Raw genomic sequence first — 6,461 nt, forward strand, 5'->3', positions numbered from 1 at the left:
TGAAATTTATTGCCATACTAAAGTCACCTTTTAAATTATGGATCTCGATATTGGTATGCTGCTAAAAATGTTCACAGCATTGTAATTTTATGCACCGGCAATAAACATGAAAAATGCATTTTGGGGTTGTTTAACATTAAAAATAATGTTTTGGAAAATAAATTTTAGGAGAAATTTAGTACCGGGGAAAAGGACCATATTCACAGCGCTGGAGACGCGGCTCCATAACCCAAAGAGCGTATTGGACGGGTGCAAATTTGCATCCCAGAGACCCTGATGGACGGAATGCAACGACAATTAACTTCCCACAGGTTGGATTTCAGTGGCAGTGGGACCCACTGTTCCTGCCAGCTCTCAGCCGTCAAGGGCTCCCCCTTATTGCTCACTCAACAGCAGCAGGGTTTGTTTCCAGAGCTGCCAGGTGATTGCGAGGCGATCGGCAGCATTACCACAAATCACCTTGTTCAGGAACAAAAATGACAGAGCACAAGCTGCCTTTCTGAAGAGCAATTTAGCTTGGTCAAGCGGGGGCAACAGCTTGTAGACTTAACATCACCTGAAGAGTTAATTCAGTGACTGGGTCAGGCCATGGCACTTGGCTCTGTGACCGAGGAAGAACAAGTCATCTTGAGAGACAGCCCAAATCCAGGGGTCTGCATCTGTAGCTCCTCATAGGTCTCACCAGCCGTGTGGCCATGGCTGGGTTACTCACACCAGCGTGCCTCTATTTCCCCATCTGTACAGTAAGGATACTGCTAGAACGTGAGGATGAAATTTCAACGTGCAGGTAAAAAGCACCTGTGTAAGACACATAGTAAGGGATGCATTATCTTGTTGCTGATGCCAGAATGAGCCCTGCCACCTTGTCTTTTCCTACAGAAATTCTATTTAAAACAGATAACTGAAGTCAAGCAAGAATGAACTTTCTTTCTTTTCACTCTTCTTTCCTTTCTCTACTGTCAAATTTCACTCATCCTTCAAGGCTGAGTCTCACAGGTGGGACTCTTTGCTGCATGGCCACATTGCTGTGTGGACCCCAGTCTCCTCCAGATGATCCCAGTGAAGGGAGATGTTCTGCAGACCATGATGAGAAAGACAAGAGCAAGGTAAATATTTTGATAAAGATAGAAAATGTTGAGTTTGCACAACCAAATGTTCTCTTATTGGGAATCCCCATCGATTTTTTTTTTTCATTTTCAAATACATGTAATGTATTTAATTGGTCATGTGACTATTTCATCTCACCTACCACCCTGTTCTCCTCAGGGTGCATGACTCTATCTTATTTAGCCCTGTGTCCACAAGGCACATTGGGATCGCATGAAGAGTTTGCTTGTTGAATGCATGCTCTTAAAACCAGGTGGGAAGCGGATGGGAAAATCGGAAGTGATTGAGGGGATCTGACCTTGGGTTTCCCTGAAAAGGAAAGATGGGGCTGGATTTCTTTCAAATGTAAGACAGCTGGGGAGTCCGCACCATCACTGCACTGGAGAGAGATGAGTGACGGCAGCTGTGTGCAGGGCCTTCTCGCCGCCGTGGTTTTCCAGCTCCTTTGCTTTGGGTTGTTGCCTCCTGGTCTTGGAGACTGTTCTCAAGCTCAGGTATCAACCAGCACTTGGGAGGGAAGGCATTTCAGGCATTCTTGTTTCTTTATGACAGATCCAAAGAGCCTGAAACATATTCCAAAATCATAATAGCGGTATTGCATTCAATGATTTAATAAAATGACATAAAGACATACAAATGATATATATGCCATAAAATGATATCATTAAAATCTTGATGGTTGGATATTGGGCCAAGGGGAAAACAATGGTTATAGTAATGAAGTTTTGGGAAGCAAATAAAAGTGATCTAATATCATACTCCAAACCTAGTAGGTAGAGGTATTCTGGTGCTGTAGTTCTCAGATTTAGCATGTGGCAGAATGATGCAGAAAGGCTTGCAGGTCATTTCAGGGGGTACAGGGTGGGCCCCAGTACCCTTCAGATGATCCCCATGAAGGAAGGTGGTCTGCAGCCCATGTTGAGAAAGACAAGAGCTAGGTAAACATTTTGATAAAGATAGAAAATGTTGAGTATGCACAGCCAATATGTGTTATTTATAAAGTTTATTCATGAACTTCTATGCAATAGGATATACAATATAAAAATTTACAAGATGGAAATCATACAATATATAAAGACAAGTTGTTGTTGTTTACATTCCCCAGTAGATCTCCTTGGACTTCCCTGGGGCAAAATGCACCCAATTTGAAAATGCAGGATCCAAGCTAGTGCTTTCCAACTCTTCAGATACATATGCATAAGCTGGGGGCCTTGTTTAAATGTAGATTCTGATTCAATAACGCTGAAGTGGGGTGAGGTCTGAAATTCTGACTTTCTAACAAGCTCCCGGGTGACGCTGATACTTCTGAACACCACATTCTATGTAGTGAGACTCTTTAGGGTAGCTTCTCTATTACACACCTAATCACATTTTACATAGTGAGCATATAGGAGGTAGCTGCTCTATGATGGACCTAAAATCCAGTGTAAATTAAAGTTTTAACTGGTCAAGGCAAGGTTTGGATGGTACAGAGAGACAGATCATCAGCGAGCCCCGCTAAAACTCAGGTTCTATAATGCTTCTTTTTAGTTTCAGTAATGTGAGTCAAGTTTAAAACACCCCAAATGGCAATCCCCCATCCCTAACCCTTGATATGCTTTTCTAGAAGGTTCTCTTTTGGCTTATCTTATTGAATTAACAAGACAGTCCTCCCTGAAGTCATAAACAGTGACTTTCCCAGATGCAACAGTGGGCAAGATTATTCTCCTTGATTAAGGCTTTGACAGGCAGCATCTTTGCAGCCAGCATCATGCCAGGTTTTATTAGTAAATTGATCCTACAAAGTTTTCTCTTACCTACTGACACCCTGGCTCAGCCATCCTCCCCATGGATTGGAATGAACATATTTAAGAATATCATGCTTGGTGTTACTAAGAACAATAATTAGACACATTTGCAAATCATAAAGGGATAATTGTAATGCACTAATCTGTAGAGATTATTGAGGGGAAATAGGAAACTTAAATAATTAATTCTTCAAATCATCCCAGGAAGACTAAGCTGTTCTTCTTGACACACAGACACTGCAATTAGGTCAGCATGATGAGCCCATTTCAGATGAAATAGGAATTCATCAATGTGCTTATTTAATAGACCTGATCCTTCTGATTTGAATGAAATCAGAACTCCAGAATAGGCTGCCTGTCGAGTAATTCCACAGCACGCCACAGACCAAAGAACGAGGTGTGGTATTTCAAAATATCGGACATACATACAGAATGAACATCAGAAATCTTCTTACTGTGTTTTAATAAAACAGAATCACTGTATTTCTGCATGAGTCACTTGTGTGTCACTTATAAATCCATCTTAAGAAGCAGCAGTGTGCTTTGAGAACACGGGAAATCGTGGAGTAATATAGTGGTTATGCTGTCAATGTTTCGGTATTTATGTATTCCTTTTTAACAAAATTAGCATGTATTAATTGCCCTATCCAGTGAGAAAGTTCTCCCAATCATGTTGTCTGTTCAAGTCTCCAGAGACCCTGCAAGAGCATCTGGTGGGAGGCAGCTGTTTCTGGTGTCCAATGACCTAAGTCTAATACAACTTGATCACACTGGCCTCTTCTGCAAAATAGGAAAAATATTAACTATTGTCTTCACAGATGAGATTCAAATCCAGTTCATTTTAAAGTGTTTAGCACAAGAAGACCCAATAAAATAGCGAATGATTTATCAATGTGTAGATTCTGCTCTGGATTCTCTGTTACTCATATATCGGTGTATTTCTATGCTTTCTCCCCAGCTCGACTGGGTTGACAAAGCCATATTGATTCAAAGGGAAATTGCTTTTCATAGAGAAAGCTACCAATGTTGAATGAGAAGCATAAATTGAGTTAGTAAATGCAGGCAAAATGAATTCCTGAAAATAGGGGAGAGGAGAGGTTGCCATTTTATGACCCTGAGGGCCCCCAGCATCCAGCGGGCTTCTGACGAGCAAGGTCCAAGCAAGAAGTAGGAGAAATCATCTACAACAGTGTAAAGGAAGGTTCTGTCCAGTATTTAACTCCACTTCTAGTATCTCCAACTGATGAAGGAAATCACATGTCCCAAGACATGCATCAGCAGTCTTTATCTGTTCCAGGGGCCTACTTCTTAGCCAAAGACAGCGGTGGTCCAGGCTTGGGTCTTCAGAGAGAATCAGGAAATGGGACATGATGTTGGATACGAGTGTGATGTGTTGATGGTCCAGGGCCAGACACTTGCTCTTCTATCGAGGCTGATTCTAGAGGGGCACTTAATATTTTATTCCCAATTTTAAATTTGCTTATAATTTGAGAAAAAAATTGCATTTACAGAAAATTTGTAAAACTAGTCGTGGGTGTTTCCACATCCAGTTTGCCCTACTTTTCATCTTCTATTTCATGAGCTATGCTATTGTCACAATTTATGAACACGTATCAATACATCATTCCATTCCTATGAACCCAAGTCCAGAGTCTATTCGGATGGCATTTGTTTTCACCTAATACTCTTCTTCTGATCCAGAACCTCGTCCAAGACACCCCATCACACTTGGATGTCATATCTCCTCAGGTTCCTTTGGACTGTGACAGTTTCACTGTCTTCCCTTGTTTGTTTTTTTTTTTGTATTTTTTTTTATAACCTTGACAGTCTTGAGGAAACTGGTCAGGTATTTTGCAGACTGTTCTCCAACTGGGATTTGTTTAAAGTTTTTGTCACAGTGAGACCGAGGCTGTGTTTTCTGTGGAGGAAGAGACTGCAGAGATGAAGTGCCATTTCCATCACATCACATCAAGAGGACATGCTATCAAACTGACTTATCACTGTTGACGTTAATCTTGAACACTCAGCTGAGGCAGTGTTTGTCAGTTTTCTCGACTGTAAAGTTACTCTCTCCCCCACCTCCTATACCGTATTCTTTGGAAAGCCATCACTCTATGTAGCTCCTGCCAGGAAGTGAAGAATTCTGCCCCACCTCCCCACCAAATGTCATCTGCAAGGGAACTGTCAATTCCTCCCCATTCCTGTGTGAGTGTGCATGCTCGTGGATTTAGCCATCAATCATTAATTCATCAGTACGGATATTTATTTCAAACCTTGTGCTATCATCCAGTGTTACTTTATTCATTTCGTCACTCAACTTGGCACAGTTTTGGTGGCTGGACTGGGGTCAGTGAGAGCAGAGTAATTCCCTGCCCCTAGCTGGGAGAGGGCTTTGGCAAAGTCTTTTCTCTCTTTCACTCTTTTTTTTTTTTTAAAGATTTTTTTATTTATGCATACAAGAACCAGGGTACCGGCCAGATGTGCGGGAGGGTGAGAGGATTCACCAGAGACAGAGCGGGGAACAGAACAGGCAGACTGACTGAGATACACTGCTGAGGGGAGCAGCGGGCGAGTCAGGAGTGGTCTGCTGCACCATGAGGGTATTTCACTGGCCAGCCGGGATCGAGCCCGTGCTGCAGAGGCTGCAGACAGCTTCAAAGGCTGTGCTCAACTGCCTGCGCCACTGGGGAGGCCCATTCTCTCTTTCACTCTTATCCCAACTTTACAGAAAATGTTTTTAAATACCTTCTTGTTTGCTCCCTCTCTCATTCTCTGTTCTTTTTTCTGTCTCCCTGAAGACTTTGAGTTTTAGGATGGGAAGATGGGAGTCAGACCCAGTGAACTGTTAGCTTTGGAGACCACCTTGAGACTTCCCAGCTTCTCCCAATTCTTTCACTGAGTATTAAAATGATAAAAAGGTCATGTTAACAGTTATCATTTCTTGAATGTTTAGAACTTTTCTGGAAATGTCTCACATTTAATTCTCAAAACAAGTCTATCCGGGGGTTACTATTAAAATCTCTGTTTCATACCAAAGGGAAATCAGGCATGGCCCAGCTGGGCCTCTGTCCACGTCCCCAAGTCCAGCTCCCCTGCTGTGCTCTGTGACACAACCTCCCCCCCACTACTCCAACCTGCAGTGCCCCTGACCTGTGTGGCTCCATCCACCCCGCCCCCCACCATTGTGATAGGATAATTAGCTAACAATTACACAATTACACAAGCAATATTTAGTCTCTGTATTGGACCTTTCAGGGTCACACACATTGTCACATCCAACCAAGTGAGGCAGGTGTCAATAGATGTAAAAAGAAACCAGAAAGAATATCTTCATTTTTAAAGATGAGAGAACAACCATTCAGGGCTCCCCAGTGAAGCAAGTAGAGCTGGGGCCTAGATCTAATCTCCTCCTGCCAGGTGCATGTTCTGTTCCCGGGCGCTGCTTCCGGGCCTCAATTCTCTTTCCTGACCATGCCCACTTCTGCCATGAAAGCGCCCGTATTCCTGGAGAGGCCTGGGGATCGGGTGTGAAGGTGAGCACAGCCCAGGCCCCGGGTAGGAGCTCTG

General features: G+C 42.9%; 1 long non-coding RNA gene across 1 annotated transcript; it reads right to left on the reverse strand.

Annotated features, from left to right (window-relative positions):
* Window positions 1–943: 943 nt before the first annotated feature.
* Window positions 944–5,995, reverse strand: LOC129146589 (uncharacterized). Its single transcript, XR_008553477.1, has 5 exons — window positions 5,927–5,995; window positions 5,640–5,789; window positions 1,874–2,041; window positions 1,477–1,670; window positions 944–1,074 (listed from the first exon to the last, which is right to left on the reverse strand). It is a non-coding gene; the product is annotated as an uncharacterized LOC129146589 (long non-coding RNA).
* Between the last annotated feature and the right edge of the window lie 466 nt (window positions 5,996–6,461).

The sequence above is a fragment of the Talpa occidentalis genome, unplaced genomic scaffold (genome assembly GCF_014898055.3).
Source record: "Talpa occidentalis isolate TD23 unplaced genomic scaffold, MPIMG_talOcc4v2.1 talOcc4.10, whole genome shotgun sequence".
Classification (NCBI taxonomy): domain Eukaryota; kingdom Metazoa; phylum Chordata; class Mammalia; order Eulipotyphla; family Talpidae; genus Talpa; species Talpa occidentalis.